Here is a 17701-nt window from a genome sequence, read left to right on the forward strand (position 1 = left end):
GTGACAGGACTCACTCTTCACTAAGTCAATCACGAGAGTCACAGAACACTATCAAAATGCTTACATTGTCTGTATTTGAACGTTAGAATGGTTGTATAACGAAATTTTGCTTTAGTTCGCCTAATAAAGGAATAAGACATTTGCTTGAAACTTGCACGCCTGACATCGAATCTTGATACAGAAAATGTTATCAAAAAGACTTTGCTCTACTGAAGCAGAGACGTCAGCAGAATGGTAGGCCAACCCATCAAATACAGCACCGCCTTTACTACCTTAATAATTTTCTCAGAATGGCTACTGAAGGCAGGGTCAGCCCGTTGGGGTCACACTTCCAATCTGACATTCTAACCATGTCATCCAGGACCCAGCGCTATTACTGGAAAAAAGCGGAACAGGCTATTGAAGGCGTGCTTGAAACCATTGGCGCTGGCAACGCCTCCTGGCTCTACCAGCAAGTCACGCAACTGTGCAGTCGTTTACAAGCGGCCGAGGGTATAGTCGAAGACACGCTGGTTGCCAGACTGGTAATTTTGTATGAGGAAGCCGCCTATTGGTACACGAGACAGCAGATCCTTTCGCTTTTCGTGACCGACTACTCGAAGACCGAGCTACTGGCTTTGATTTCGGGTCTCTTAAAATGGAGAATCTACGAGGCAAGGAAGCACGCTTAACAAACTAAGCCCGGGCAACCCAATGACCCGCTAAGGATCACCAGGTGCCGTTTTGATGCTCTCAAAGTTGACCACTTTCTTGACTTCTTGTCCAGTCCATAATTTCTTCAAGATGAAGCGTATGGCACCAGAACTTTTAAACTGGAATGGCCAGGGCTTAGAAATCCCGAACATGACATGGTGTGCATAGTTATATCCTCCCACCTAATGCGCATGTTCTTGAACTTCTGTGTAGAGTCCAATTTTGAGCCTCTCGGACGCTCCACGCTCTTCAATATAATCAAGGTGTGGATTATAAAACGTTCGTAAACGACAAATTTTTATCAGGGTTAATTGTAGTAGTGGTGTAGCAGTAGAGGTTTGCGTTAAGAAATAATAACAGTTTCAAACCAAAGCATTTTTGTTTGTGTTCAGGTTTGGGGTATTCACTAAAGAAATCGTTAGGCAGTCTTGATAGCACTCAGACAGATGGGGTGCTGGTGTTCGCCACTCTTGAAGACATCACTCATCAACTCAAACAAGTCGGTAAGATACAAACACCTTCCATTATGGCTGTAGGTGCACAAGTTGTCACAATTTTGAATAAACTAACAGAGAATCAATATTTATTTTTGTGTATTTTTCTGTGAAAAAACTGAATAGCACAATAGCCGATAAGATTTTAATGCGACTCAAAGCTGGTCGGCAGTATTTGAAGACGGATTTCAAGATCCACACAGCCAGCGAATCCCCGTGTGCAGATTACTGCAGAGTGTTCTCCCTCAGTAGGACAGAAACAGTCTACAAGGGTCAGTGCCAACATCAGCATACCATCACCTGTGACCGGTGCGAGGAGCTAAAGAATGCCGTCTCAGATCTGCGACTAGCAGTGGATTCAAGTGAAGTACTCCTTAGGTAAGAACATCTTTCCGATAGAAAAGTAGAGTTTAGCATTATTCAACATCATTCATGCTAAAAACTGCTTTACTATTATGATCTTCAGCCACGTACATTTATCCACGTATTTGATGAATGCAATCAAAACTGGTTCAGCGTCGACTCCATCATCAAAGATTCATTAACCACCAAGAAGCGACAGGAATCTAGACTGAATAAAGCCTTTCTGAGATCTGACAACTCAGGCTGTTATAATTGCGCTTTTCTTCTTCTCAGTCTTCCAAGCCTTGGACAGTGCGTTGGTGTCCGCATAGCTCGTTATGACTTCAGTGAGGCCTCAGCTGGGAAAGACATATGTGACCACCGAGACGCCGCCGTGAAGAGCCACATTAAGGTGGGTAAGATAAAAGTGTACATACGAGCCAGGTGGCCCACCAGACCGGAGCTTATCCAGGTTCCTGTAGCATGGAGCGACTGGTAGTATTTCTACTGCCACCTGGATGGGATGCTAGTCAATCTGAGAGTTACCCCCAGCATTAAGTTCGCCGGTTCCCATTTATAAACCTGGGTGGAGAGAGGCACTGTGAGAATATAAAGTGTCTTGCCCAAGAACACAACACAATGTCCCCGAACTGGGCGCGAACCCGGACAGCTCGATCCGGAGACGAGCGCACTAACCACGAGGCCACCGCGCCTCCCACATTAGGCTCTACATTAATGAGGGCAATGACGTCAATACAGCCAGTGACATGAAAGCTGCTATCAACTCGCATGGGTGCGTCAAAGGCTGCTACTCAGTGGTATACAAGGTTGACGAAAGGTCCCAAAACATGACCAAGCACTCGCTACGTGGCATACAGTCTTTGAGCAACTTCGCGTTCACTGAAAGTGGAGATATCATCACTTGGCTGGCCTAAAATGTCAAACCCGGAAAAGTCTTTTCCTTGGCGTCGCTGGCGCGTCTCGGTACCCGTCAAGTCCCGACGAACTTACAAGTTCACCAGGTGTTCAGTAGTCCTGACATGCTGACTGGTGTCTTCCGTGAGAACAACATCCTGTAGCACCTCCAGAGTGTGGACTTTGGCTGCCCAAAGGAGGGCTGTATAAAGCTTTAAGAAAGTCACAGCAGCCTTCAGTGACACCTTGATGCCGGGAACCACCTTCTGGCATTAGAGAAAGAAAGAGTCTACGTACGATTTGATGAAGAAAAAGTGGGCAGAGAAGTGCAGGTCAATTTCTGGTAGCTACATGGAAGCAGTTCATCTGCCCACATCTGCATCCGCCTCAGTTTCCCATAGCCAGTCGAAGACGCACCGCCAACAGCTGACATGGGCTAAGCACTAAAAATGACCAATAAGTCTGTTCATTTCACCACCAAAGTGCGCCAATTTTTGCGCAAAGTGTTCTTTTAACCGAGAGGACACTGGGAATAAAGCAACGGCTGAGGATGTAGTAGCACGAATGAGGTCCATGCGAACCGCTGAGGGAACGAAGGTGTTCACAAAAGATGAATGGCTGACATCTACCCAAATTTCCAGATATTTCGGCAGATTGGCCGCATTAAACAGGAGTGGGGCTCTTCAAAGAACACAGGAGGCGAGGCCAGCACCGACAGAACCGGTACCCGAGGAAGGAGAAAGTGAGATGAGGAGAAAGACCCATACGTGGCTGAAGCTCTCATCATTAGAACACGGCTTCAAATCAATAGAAGCTAGAACTGTAACTTTTTATCAGAGTGTTTATCTGTTTGATCATATTTATTTTGACTTTTCTCTTTGATAGTTTAAATAAAGGACATTTCTTTAGGGCACAGGTCACAAAAACACGCAGTTGATTTTGTTTTCAGCATAGCGAGGTCTTTCTGCATCAAGATGCGATGTGGCGTGCAAGTTTCAAGCAAATATATTATTCCTTTATTAGACTAATAAAAGAAAATTTCATTTTAAAATCATTCTAGCATTCAAATACAGACAATGTTAGCATTTTGATAATGTTCTGTGACCCTCGTGTTTGACTTAACAAAGAGTAAGTCCTGTCACGTAGCTCACTTATATGTAGATAGAAGCCATCATTAAGCCGTCGATAGTTATTTTCATGGCTTACGACGAACGAAAGCCTTCGAAATGGTTCTATTTCATTAAATTTTATGATGTGTAACCATTTTGTGGCATTTTCTGTCTGTTGCTGTGTCATAATTACCGAATTTACGTGCTATAATGAAAAAAATTGACGCGGGTACCTGGTGGAGGACGAGGTGTTTGGAGCCCTCCTGTGGAATAATTCAGTAAGTGCCCAAAGATTTTTTTGCAGATAATGTAAGTATGAAGTTCCACCTTTTAGACGGTATGCTCCGTATTTTGAAGCATGCTCCGCCATTGGAAATATTTTGGCCTAATCTTTGGGTATTTTAACAGTTTTCACTATTGGGTGCGAGGGGGGTCTTGGCTGTGACGACTTGTGTGATAGGAACTAGTCGTAGAAAAACGAAACTTAGACAATAGATTGTTGTTAGATAGGACGACATTCAATGAAATTTGAAAAGATTTGGTTGAGTTTTTATAGCAGTAGATCCTTATACGTTTGAACATTTTTTACGTGATTTTTGGTCATTTTTGTTTAAAATAAAAAAAAACAAACAAAAAACAAACAAAAAACAACAACAAAAAAACAAGGGGGTTGGTTATCTTTTGGTCCTATCGTGGATGCACTCTTAAAAGTCGATCGGCTATCTATTTGTGTGCCACCGTCTTTCCTTTGCACATTTCGATGCCATCTGTGATTCATTACTGAACGGACGCGCGACAACATGGACTGGTCTATTTTTTAATTGTTAAGTTTTAAGTCAAATTCATCACACAGTAAAAGGAAACTTGTCTTGAGAGTGAACACTGCTGTCGAGGATGTTGAAGAAAATCTCAGTTGCAAGTCAAGAACATTTAAAACGAAATGGTGACCATTGAGGAATTAGTAAAACAGTTGAAGCAAATTTAAAGTTGCTCACCTTGTGTAGCGAGAGCCTCGTTTTGCGCTTTCCAAACCACAAAAAAGAGGGAGAGAAGCATCTTCAAAGTGCAGATGTATTTCGTGCCTTGGAGCATCGCAAGTATAATGCCCTTTAACAAACAAAACAGAACAACTATGGATTAAAAAGCAGTGAAATGTTCTGAAGTTTTAAAGTTTGACCTAACTAGTTTGAATAGCTAGAATAATAAGGAAGAATATACATTCGTGAAAAACATATGGTTCTTTGAAAAGCTGGAGTAAAAGCACTTTGAATTCATGCTACGTACATGCAACTTTTAAAACCAAAATGGGAAAACCACAAAAATCCTTAATCATTTGATTTCACGAACAGCGACATTCATGCGCCCTCTTGTAAAGTGGAACGTAGCTGCTTTTGACTCAAGGCAGTTTAAAATAATCTTCCTTAAACTAACAGTGTTTCTTCTGTCAAGGTTTCTACATTTTGATGAGTCCATTGAATGTCTTTTTATATAGTCAAACAATCACATCACCATATGGTCGAACTGTAGCCGAGAAAATTGTTTTGTTGGACAAATATCTGCGGATTTCTTGCGTCTCTTACTCAATAGAAATTTATTACGACGATGTTAGCTGGCGTGTAAATCACGAGAAAAATAATTTTGGGATCTCATTTCGTTGGCGGAATTGGCACATGAAAGCGCGAAGCCTGCTGTTCAAACCCAAGAATTAACAGATGGACGAGAACACGCGCAAACGAAATTGAAAAAAAAGGTGGTAAAACCTAATGAGAGTGATCCACGTTCCAAGGAAAAATATTGCGCTTATAAACAGCATAGATTAGACTTTGAAACCAGAAAAGAATTATTTGTAAAGAAATAAAACAGAGAGATATAAAAAAGCCAAGGAGGGCAAAGACAAAAACTGAGCAGAACGGTTTACTGGATGACCATCTGGTCATTATTTACTGAAAATTGTTCACAACGTTAGCTTATTTTTACTGAACAGAAATGAAAACAATGATGGTTTCACTGTTGCAAGAGCGTTGTTTGTTTTGGTGGTTTTCAAACGATGTATTTCTCCGGCTTTATTAAAAGGTTCCCAGTCGGACATTTTAATCAAAACAGCAATATTACAAATTACGCCACCGCAAAGCTCTATCTTAAATATATCGTTTTTTGTTAAAAGAAAAAGTAAACAGTCCCAAACAAAGCTGAACCAGCAGAATAAAATGATCTTGATGCCATCTTGATTTAGATCTGCCTATGGAGCGAAAAACACAAGCCAACGAATTGCATAGGGTGAGGATTAGCTTTAAAGGGCTAGTCTTTATTTGAATGCATGCAACATTGCAACTTTCACAGAGAATTACGTTTTTATTATTTTTTCCAAGTGAGGAAAATTAATCCATCTTTCCCTCCATGCAAAGTGTTGAGACATTGACCTTGCAGCTCTAGTGTAGTGTTGCACACTTTCTACAACAAATCTGCTTTTCAATTTCTTACAATATTTATTGGAAATAAATTAATGCTGAAGGCCCTAAAGTTGCTTATTCAATACTTCATTCTTTATACCAGTTTAGTTATTGAAAATAATTTTTAAGTTACCGCTCGTCTCGTCCTTATTTTCAACGAATTTACCAAATGTTGTTTTCTTTTGCAATTTCCCCGCCAATGAATACTACCAAATGAATCAACCGAAAGGAAGGGGCATGTTATGATTATATTAAGACGAAAAAAAAAAAAAAACATCCAGCGCACGCCACAGCCGTCCTTAGTTAAAAAAAAAAAACGAGGACGGCAACGGCAACGAGAACGACACAAAACAATGTGTTTAATGAGCAAAAACAACCGCTCTGTACGTACGGTTTACATTTGGTACACTTCTTTCCCGTCCGCTGCAAAACATCAACTTCAAGAACGTGAGCGCATGACGGCAAGTTTTTCCTTCGTTTTTTTTGCTTTAACACCGTTCATAGAAACTTAGACCCTGAACAGCTCGCCAGCAGTTTTCATACGAAACAAATTGGAATAATCACGAAATAGTTACGAAAACGAGAAGTTGTAATTTGAAATGACGTTTTCAATTCGTAGCCGTCGTCGTCGCCTATTTCCCTTTCGTAAACGATCGTTGCCATTTCTAACGGCGGATGCCATCAGTGGTAACCGAGCCATACCATCTTTGGTAGCCCAGCCTGTACTATTGCAGATGTAATTGTGCGCTCTGGATTGTGTTATAACAAGGCAGTATCTAACTTTTTCAAATCGTTTTAGAAAGGGCGGCGTTTAGGCCCGAGTTAATTGAATTGCGTTAATATTTCGGGATAGGCCAGTTGACTGTTGTATATACTTAAATTTTGGGTGCCAGTGGCCGATAAGCGGGGTAGCGTGGTGGTTAGGGAAAGATCATAGCAAGCGAGGGGCCTAGGTTCAATCCAGGGTTGGAAATTTCTATTTTTTTAGTGTTTTAGTAAGAAACACTCTCTCTACCAGTTGAAAAATTTTCTTAGTGTGTTAAAAATGGCAACGAACGTTTACGAAACGAAAACTTGCGTCGCCGTCGCCGTCGTCGCTGCTTAAGCGCCCTAGTGCTTCAGTCTTAATATAGAATACCCCATTTCCGAATTACCTTAGGCCTCTTTTTCAAAGCGAGTCTAGGTGCCCACCTTACATATGCAAATCAATTTCCATTCACACGCAAATTAAACTCATTTTCATGTGAGTAAAAGTTGATTGGCGCGTATGAAAGGATGAGCACCAAGACTCGCTTTGAAAAAGAGGCCCGAGGTAATTCGGAAATGGCCTATTGTCTCAAATTTTCTCATCGGCAAATAATGAATTGTCGTTTTCACCATGACTATCATTTCTGTCGCAGTCAGCCCCCGAGGCATGGGCTTCTAGAGGTTAGAAATGACAAAGTGATACAGAGTGCTATTTCATGTTTCGTGTAAGAACTTGTGCATTAGGTTTATAATCATTTTATGGAAGGGCTAGCTTGAACAGACAGTCATTCCCTTATTTTCAAGGTCCCTCCTTTTATACTTCAGGCAATTTCCACCACGACAGACTGGTTTTGGAAACTCCCAATCACAAGGACTCGACCTGATATATGTGAAATCACAGGTAGCCCAATCGTGGTGTGTGACATCAAAAGTTCATAAAACAAAAAACAAAAACAAAAAAAACAAAACAGTGAACACTTTGATTTGATTTTGACATAAACATTGTGTAGCAAACAATAAGTAGCGACATGAAACCACGAACTAATTACCGTTACTGTTTGCGGTTTAATTTTCTCGCACGTAATTGGCTCTTCAGTTGAAACACAATAACATTCCATAAATATTTCTAGTGTTCACGGTTTTCGGTAGTCTCCTTCAAAGCCGTTATTAGGGTCGTCACACAACGCTCCTCCCCAGGGAAGGACCATACAATAGCCAAAAGGTAAGTGAACTTTATTTATATGGCTTACATTTCATCAAAATTTGGGAACAAAACGTGCAAAATCCAGAATTTTATAACGCATTTTCGTCGATCGCTTGACTCAAAGCGATATCAACCATTGCAAATTACAATGACGTACGAGATCCAATTGCATGATGTGACGCGTGTCAACATACAAAGATAGGGTGGTTTGCCTGTGGTCACACACAGCGATTGGCCTGCTTTTGGTGAAATGGCTCACCCTGCCCGGAATTATACTTTAAGTTTTTCATCAAATAACTTTGTAGTCAGCTAAAGGGATTTTTGGGTTGATACGGGCACTGTCCCGTCAATGTCCCGCTGACAAAATGGCGGACGAGTAAAGCGTCTGCTCTTTAAAAATAACCGCTAATTATTATCGAGAAATGCATCGGAACAAATTGAAAAAAAGGAAAAATTTCAGATCTCCAGGGGCTCAACCCACACATGCCGACATTAAAATTCCGAAGTGATGGTACCATATAAAGTTTTTACTGAAGTTTTATTTTCGCGAAAGCAAGTCCAATGGCGCCAAACTCTAATTTTTTTCTTTATTTAAACACGTTTAAACATTTGCTCAAGGAGCATCTTCTGCTCATCTAGGGAGCTCATGCTCTTTTTTTTATAACGACCGTTAGGGTTTCTGTAGTTCTTGATTCCTTGGTGCCAACCTCAATAAATATTGACCGATGTTCGGACTTTAAAACACGGCAATAAATATCAGCTCTTATCCCATTCTCTTACCGATTCCCAAATGAGCACAACTGATCGTCAGGAAAAGGGGAAATTGTATCCGTTTCTACTATGAATATATGACGAAAAACAACACCAGTTCGCTTGTTATTTCTGGCGAAAAGTAAAGTTCTCTTAGAGCGTGTTTGTTTTCATCGCCATCTTTGGCTGAAAACCTGGCCTCTTACTGCGGAATATCGCCGATTAAGTGTATTGTGGACCTTAATTCTTCAATTGGAAAACGGGGTTCGTTTCTAAAGAAACTGTGGTGCTGCGTCGGTGGGGGAGTGGTACATGAAAATTTACCAACAGTTGATAACGCAAATTGTACCGTACAGGGATTGAAAAGCTGACGTTAGAACTTCGTCAGAACGAATCGAGGAATTATGGGTTCTTTATGGTTTATGTAGAGACGATGGAGCTACGTTATTGGTGGTAACATGGCAACGTCAAAAACAGGAATATATTAATTACGTGAAAAGTGTTGGTTGATACCGTGGGGTTTATAGTACCGATTAATTCGGCCATCTTGAAAGTTTGAAACCGCGTACCAAATAATCTGCGGGCGAAAAATGTCGCCCATTTCTGGTAATCTGGTTTCAGCTGAAAAGCGATGGCAGACAAACCAATGTCTTGTTACATTTTGTTGTAAATCTTTCCATGTCAAAACTGCCTAGATCATCAAGATTTCATTAGCAGATTTGCTCAATTGCCTCGTAAAGTTTCACTAAATGTAGGCCAATTTTTGCATTTTTTTTCCTGATTGGCAGTTGTAATAACTGTTATAACTTGACAGATGCGTGGATAGGATAAATGGAATTAAGCTGATATATAAATTTGCTAATCCCTTGCTAATGTTGTGATGTCACGATAGATTAGATAGATATAATATACACATAAATATGTCGCAAAAAGAACAAAACTATTAGTTAAAAAATTACAGCTATAGAGTGTTTTCACATGACGTCACGACGGCCATGTTGGTGTCCCAAACTAAACCTCTGGCAATTGCATTCTATTTTTATGGAAATAGCTTCTTTTGTTTCAGCAAACCAATATGCCCGAAGGTCACAGGAGTGAAAACACTCTATAGTGGATAACAAAACTATTTGTAACTCGATCTGTCTTGTAGGGCGGAAGTTGAAAATAATGTTTACTACGAGTGGAAACGATGCTGCTATTTCATAACCCGCGGTGCACTTTGGTTGATCTTGTTTTCGTTTTTCGGGCTGGAACTTTAACTCGATTCAAGTCAAACGAAATAATCGAGACCAATGCTGTCTCCGTGATGATAAGTTCTTCGCGAGGCTGAAACGGTACGCTTCCAAACGATGTCCCTATCCTCCGTGTGTTCACGTTGCCCGAAACGAAATAGGGAGCTTAAGCAGCAACGACGACGGAGGCAACGAGAACGCCACAAAACAATGGGATTCATGAGTAAAACAATACTATGCACGTGCGTTTTACATTTTAATACATTTCTTTGCCGTCCTCTGCAAAACAACAGCGTGAAATGACCAGGTTTTCTTGAGAACGTGAGCGCATGACGGCACGTTTTTATTTTGTTTCTTTGCTTGAACACCATTCACAGTAATTTAGGCCCTGGACAGCTCACTAGCATTTTTCACGTTAAACAAATTGGAATAATCGCGAAAGGGTTACAAAAACGAGAAGTTATATTTTGAAATGACGTTCTCGTTGCCGTCGTCGTCGTCGTTGCTTAAGGTCCCTTATAGTTTCGCAAGTAGCGCCATAGGGTCAACTGCGGTATTCCTAGATAAAAAAGAATGTTTCTTCCTCCAAATGTCCCAAGCCGAAACCAACTTAACCAGCTAAGGTCTTCCGGGTACGTCGCGGGCATATTGCTTCCTCCCGTAATGCACCGCGGGCTATGGAACATGGATCATGCATCATGCGTCATGGGTAACGGTAGCAACCTTCATTGAGATAGTTGTATGGGCATATTATGCGTAGAGCACGCTTTTGCAGCTTGATCTCATCGGACCGATGGTGTGGCAGCGCATTACGAGACACGGCGCGAGCATATTCGTTTACAGGGGGTGCATGAGATGTAAAAAATAAGTACATCTTTACACGATACTTTAGCACACTTTAACTACGCGATTTCGGCGAGTTATCGTTCTGTGGGTTTCCACTACTAAAAGAAAGACAAGGCCGGACACTGATTTCCGGAGTGCCCGCCGCTGAAAATAACCCTGCCGGCTCAATTCCTCGCGTGGTCAAATTCGGTCGTTATGTAATAGTACATGCCATATGTCACGTTAGCCTGACCGTTCGCATAAAAAAGGGGGAAAAAAGGATAACTTTGAGAGCTTGGGCCGCCTGTGTTTTCATAGAGGAAATGCATCGCTTTGATAATTTCTCTGGAGCTTGGATTACAAGACAAATACAAAGCAAGCGACAGTCCAATCTTGAACCTGGAAGCACGGCTAGATGAAGCTCAGGCGGAAATAGACTCTCTCAAAAAGCAGCTAGGAGTAACCCTCAAGGTTGTTGACGGGACGAAAGAATCACTCTAGTTCACTCAAGAAGAACACAGTGACTTAGCCGAACGTGTTAAAAAGTTAGTGCTCTTTGCTATTAGTACTTGGTATTCAGTAACCGTTAGCGAGATGAGGGCGCCATCTTGAGAGTCGAACTCTTCTTCGTTTGTTTCGGTCTTGGCGTCTGAGCTGTTCACTCTTTGGCGCTTTTTTTCTTTGTCTTGATCGCCTATCGGTCGCTATCCTTCTTGAAAGGGAAGTTTACACACAAACAAACGGGCGTTTTGGTCAAGTTTCTAAGGAGCTTTAGAACACGCGTCTATCCTTGATGGCACATCGGCCCAGTCAGTCAAATGTTCTCTGTTACTAGCTACAGAAGCTTCTGCTGTTACAGATATATAATATCTCTTTTTTAGCTCCCCTCCCTTTAATAATTGAGACCTCCAATAGTTGCTCCCCACCCCCTTCCACCCTCCCCCCCCTCTTGTAATGCAAACGCAAACAAACCTTTTATGGTTGGGTAAGAGTTAAGTTTGCGTCTCCGCCCAAATGTTTTTTTTTTTTTTTTAATTACTTGTGGAAATGTTGTGTAAAGGAAAATAACCATAACTGAAATTTGAGGCCCTTACCTCTCCCCACTTCAGTAAAGGAAGCAACTGCAACTAGCAAAGCTTTATTCCGTCACAATAACATAAATCAGTAAATAACAATAATTTATCACCCATGCAAAAAACTGTACACAAATATAGAAATAATTATTTATATAAATGATAAACAAATCAATCAGACTAGTGAGTTTCCAAATGTGATGTGGAATCTCTGCTAAAAACAAATCAAACATAAGAGGTGTACAGAGTTACATTAGTATCCCATAACAATATACCATGTTTTTTATTAGCCTTTGAAAGATTATTTATTTCCTGCCATTATTTACTATTCTTTGTTCCTTTCAGACCAAAATAGCGCTACATAAATTCCTCGAAGGATGACCATATATGGATAATTCAAATAGGAATGTTGTTCTGGCAGTTCAATAAGTAATACTGAGAAGAAAGCGAAATGGAGATAGAACCATCGTTAATAGTAAAGCTATGTGGTTGATGTTCTGATCAAACACAAAAAGTAGAAAGTATGCATTCAAGATTTGTTGTTGTACATGGTTGTATGACAGGCTGAAGAGCCTTTTTACCCTGATTTAACACGAATTTTAAAAGTGCATTATTTCCTATTCATCTTGTTCCTCCAGTTTCCTAAAAAAATCTTCCATAGTGTATGGTACACTAATCACTCCCTTCACACGAGGCACGTCTACATGTATACCAATGCCAAATACAAATTATAACACTCATGCAAAAGAAGTACCATACCAAGGATTAACCATTACAACACTCTGATGCGTACTGCAGATGATATTTGGCATGACGATGTTTACTGAAATTTGTAGGAGATCCAAACCACTGTTAGCGATGCTTTTGCCAGTGTTTTTAATTTTTTTTTTTTGAGTTATATTGCAAATAAAGACCATCATAACATTTATTAACTTCCTATCCTACCTGTTGCTTCCTTGGTGAAACTTTAGAGAGGGTATTTTCCCTGGTTAGGTTGGCCTGCACAGTAGTAACATGTTGCACACTTAAGCTCCATTTCTTTGTCATAGCAAGCTGTCACACAAGCTGTTAAGACCAAAATTGGAGTATTTTGTATAAAAGCATCTAAAAGATTGAGCTTTATATAAGCTGGTTGAAAGTATAAAATGAACCAAAAATACTATATCAACAAAAGCAGAAAGCGAATCTTGTGGAGCCAGACAAGATAAGAGGAATAGCCCTTCACCTAGTTTTGTAATGTTTCCAGTCACAGAAGCTCAAGCGAGCAGGCTCTTCTCCCGGGGGGGGGGGGGAGGGGGGGCGAGAGGGGGGTAGTCCCAGAAAAATTGGGTGGGGTTGTTTGGCCCACTTTCCAAAATCCTTACGCTATTCATGACCAACCCTACCCCATTTGTGACCTGATCAAAAATTCGATACCCTATTTATGACCTGATCCAAAATAATGATAAAGCTTTCAGTTTTTGATGTCGGTCCAAGTCCGAATCTGTCAGGAGCCTTCTTCTTTTTACTAAACCCGCACAATGAAGACAGAAAATGAAAAGAAAAAAGGCTTAAAATTTGATCTACGGTTAGGATGATACCCAGACTTCCTAGGTCGACCGATTCGTTTTTACAACATAGTTACTGGACAAGGTACGAATGCTGCAGTTAAACTACTAAGGCCTTGACCATGAAAAAATTATACACGCATGCAGACAGAAATCTGTCTGCGCACACACCCTATGCCTGCACGAAATTAATCTAAATCATATTGAATTGTTTCATATAAATTCATTAATCTTTAGCGCCGTCTTCCCGTAAAATGGACTGCTTATGAAGCGCTGTTGTATAGAACGTACACTACCAAAAGCGATATGTAAGTGAATTCGGTGACGCCTCGTTATCGCGATGTTTGTCTTTATATTACGTTTATGTAAGAAGTTGATGGTTGAAATACTATTTCGGCTACTAGAATAAAGTGTTTCCTGTACGATAGCACTACGTTCATTGTCCTAGATTGTCTTCATCGTCATCTGATAAATTGCTTCCGTCTGTATCCTCCAGTTATTTACAGATCAAGTCTGGTTACAGGTTCTTTAGTGAGCAGAAGGTCAAGCAAGCAATTTTTGACATCCACTTGCGTTGTTTATGTTTTTCAAATGTTTGTGTTAACGAAAGAGGTCATCTCATTACATTTTAACGTTTATTAATTATTTATTTCATTTTCCAACAGATGGAGCTATGGAGTTGTCCTTTACGAGATTTTCACGATAGGTACATTTGACATCTTATGTAGAAAATATCCTCGACCGGTAGTTTTGTGAAAAAATATCGGCGAAGAACTTTTTTTTTCCATGAACTGAATTACTGCAACACGAAAAGATTTAGATGTTAACGAGATAAAGAACGCAGCGAAAAAGAGAGTAGTAATGGTGCTTATGCAGCTGTCTTAAGTTCTCCTTTTTCTGCATGTTTACAATTCCTTGCATGGAAATGCTCCCAATAATAATAATAATAATAATAATATTAATAATGATAATGATAATAATAAGCGTACTTAAAATTGTCAAAGGCTTCAGTGATGATATAAGAATGGATTTTGGGCTTGACAAGTGCGCCAAAGCTACATTCAAACGAGGCAAACTGGCGAAAACCGAAAACATCGAACTCGATGTTGGCACCACCATACAAGACCTCGAGCAGGAAGGCACCTACAAATACCTTGGTGTGAATGAAGGAGATAGGATCCAACATGCAAAGATGAAAGAGAAAATTCGGAAGGAGTATTACCGTAGAATTCGCCTGGTGCTCAAATCCGAACTTAATGCTGTCAACAGAATTGACGTAATCAACACTCTTGCCGTCCCAGTCGTCACTTACAGTTTTAACATCATAAATTGGAAAATGGAAGAACTTATGAAGTTAGACAGAAAAACAAGGAAGTTCTTGACAATGGCAAGGCAGGTGGAAGGAGTCTTGTACAATTAGAAATTACCTACAAAACAACTACAATTGGCCTAAACACATATCTCAACAACAAAGATGATTACCTCCTCAAAATTGCGAGGGATCATGACCGCGGCAAGAAAACAATGTCCATACACCATCAAGCCGCAAAATACGGGCGAGAAGCTGAAGTGGCAGAGAATGAGCCAGCCACGACCTATGCCCGAAGGGTCAAACTGACTTATGACTGCCCTAGGCTCATGGATTGAACTCGGCACCATAAGTTAAAAGCGGCAAGACTTTAAGGGCTTAAAATGATAATAATATTCCCCTTTTGTTAATGGGATACAGCTTTAGAACTAAAAAGGTTTAAATTGCCATACGTTTCGAGAGCACTGTACCGTATTTTAAAGCCTTGGCGTGCCTATTTTCAGTGTTGTGAAGGAATTTACGACACGCTGGATAAAAGCCCAGCATTTTTTGCATTTTTTTAAAGTAAGGGACCGTTCATTTTTTATGAGGGAGGGGGGGCTGGTGGGATTTGGGAAGCACCATTTAAAAATCGCATGACCCCCCCCTCAGCTTACCAATTTTTTCACATGGCCCCACCTTTATAGCTTTCATTTTTTGGGATGACCCCCCCCCCCCCCAAAAAAATTGAACAAACAATATTTAGATTTCAACTTTTTTAATATTTCTCTATTATCCCCCTACTTCACGTTATTGTGCTCACTATGAAGACAATATTTACAGTCTCTATACGACAGAGAGCTGTTGTTTAAAAAACAAATCAAAAGAAAGAGAAGTCAGTTTCGGATCTCCTAGTTATGGCTCGCCCTGAACGTGTGGCATTTGGCCTCTCATTGGCATCTTCCTCATCTGAATTGATGAATGCAAGAATGACGTCATTTGAGTCATCTTCTCCCCCAGAGTCAATGGCATCACTGTCATACTCATCATTGTCACTTTCATCCGTTTCACTGCTGTCAGCACTTGCCCTGTTGTCATTTTGTGTCAATGTCCTGGCATTTCGCAGTGTTGGTTGGCCAGCTCTGAGAGGCCTCTTCTGCTGCAAGCATGAATGTCTTACAATTGCCTTTACTTTCTCACTCTTGCTGCTTTTTAAATGCGCAAAATTCCAAAATGCGCAATAATGGCGAAAGCGACGAGTCGTTTAAGAAAAAGTTTACAGTTGAACGATCCAGGCAGTTTGACATCTTACAAGCAAAAGAAGCAATCTTTCTAAGTGCGGATGGCTGTTCAGAAAGGGCGGGTGAGTTTTCCGTGCCAGGGTACCAGTTGAAGCCCAGTGATGGAAGAAAACTGAACGCAAAGCAATTGTGGAAAAGTTGAATGTCATATTGAAAGATGTAAAGGGACACGATTCCACACTCTTTCAGTTCAATGGGCTTGCTTTAAAGCAGGGCGAAGAATTTGCCCACAGTTTTAATGTAAAACAGATCAAATGTATAGAAGCTAAGTTGACGAAGGTCACGCAGGACATGGAAGCACTAGAAAATAAGAAGAGCAATTATAACAGCATATTCAAGGGCACACTCAAACAGCACATCAACAAAAGGAGGAAGGAAAAAAGAAAACCGCAGAAAGTCAAATGAAAGAAAGAGGAAGCGGACTGAAAACAACGTCCAACGAGTTTATGGAATCTGTGTTGGAAACCCGCTAGGAAATGATCTTCCACAATGCCTTGTGTACCCTCCTAGAACGGCCGTCCCGGAAGAGTGTATTAAAGTTGAGGATGTTGCCACGGCGTTATTTAGAAGAGATGGGCCATACATTGCACAGCTCTTGGAAGGGAATTATTTCACCACAAACCTTGAGCAGGAAGTCAGAGATTATGTTTACACCTTCATGTACCCTGAAGAGTACACTCTGACAGAAAGCATTGCTGCTTCTTGCAGCATTGATGAAACAGACTTCCATAGCAGCACAAGCGGCGACGAAGAACTCGATGACAGCGAAGATGAAGATGAGTGCCAGTGAAAGTTGCATTCGAAAATAACAGTGTTAAATACTTCTTTTCAGTAGCTACAAATGCTTTTTGTCGCCAAACGTTTTTTTAAAGCAGAAGGAAAGTTTGTAATAAATTTGTATCCTGCCTTCTATGTTTATTCTATAGCAATTTTTTTGATATTCAAACATTATGCCATTTTAAAGTTTTACTAAAATATTTCACGTGACCCCCCTTTTTCCCTTATTTTTTTGGGATGGCCCCCCCTCGATAGCCATTTTTTTTCGCATGCCCCCCCCCAAATCCCACCAGCCCCCCCCCCTACCTTATAAAAAATGACCGGTCCCTAAATTGCTACTCTTGATAAACAGTATAAAGAGGTTTTCAGCTATCTTTAATTTTGTAAACTAATAATAAGAACAATTCCAAGCGCTCGTGTGCTTAACACTTCCAAGTGAGTCTTCAGTATAATACACGGTAAGATAAATTGAACGAAAATCGCTCAGATTACTTGGAAACGCAACGTACATGTACTGGCGACAGATAGGGGAAAAAATCATGTTACACGGAGAAAAAGTGTCAAGCATACACGTCTCTAGGAGAAAAAATTCCTATTGCGTGAAAGGGTTGAAAAATTCATGCCTATACCAAATCACCCACACTCCCTTCAAAAGTCGAATGGTCCACCCCTACTAGCAGAAAGTGTCCGTTCTAAATACCATACAAACACTTGCACTTTTAAAACGTCATTAAGGAATAAGGACCAGTAAAAATCAGGCATTTTGACAAATAAGATAAACATGATTTTTCTGTTTGAATCACTTCATCTCTTTTAAGGATGAGGGACTGTGTAATAATTATCACCAGGCAGAAAGGCTGTAAAACTAGAGCGGTCATTTTTTGGAAAAGCAGCTAGGGGGTGGTATGTAATTTTTTTATGGGCGAGCTGATCTAAAGACCACTTATGTCTCAC

Source organism: Orbicella faveolata, unplaced genomic scaffold (assembly GCF_042242905.1).
Source record: "Orbicella faveolata isolate gen_17 unplaced genomic scaffold, um_ofav_v1 contig_25, whole genome shotgun sequence".
NCBI classification, from domain to species: domain Eukaryota; kingdom Metazoa; phylum Cnidaria; class Anthozoa; order Scleractinia; family Merulinidae; genus Orbicella; species Orbicella faveolata.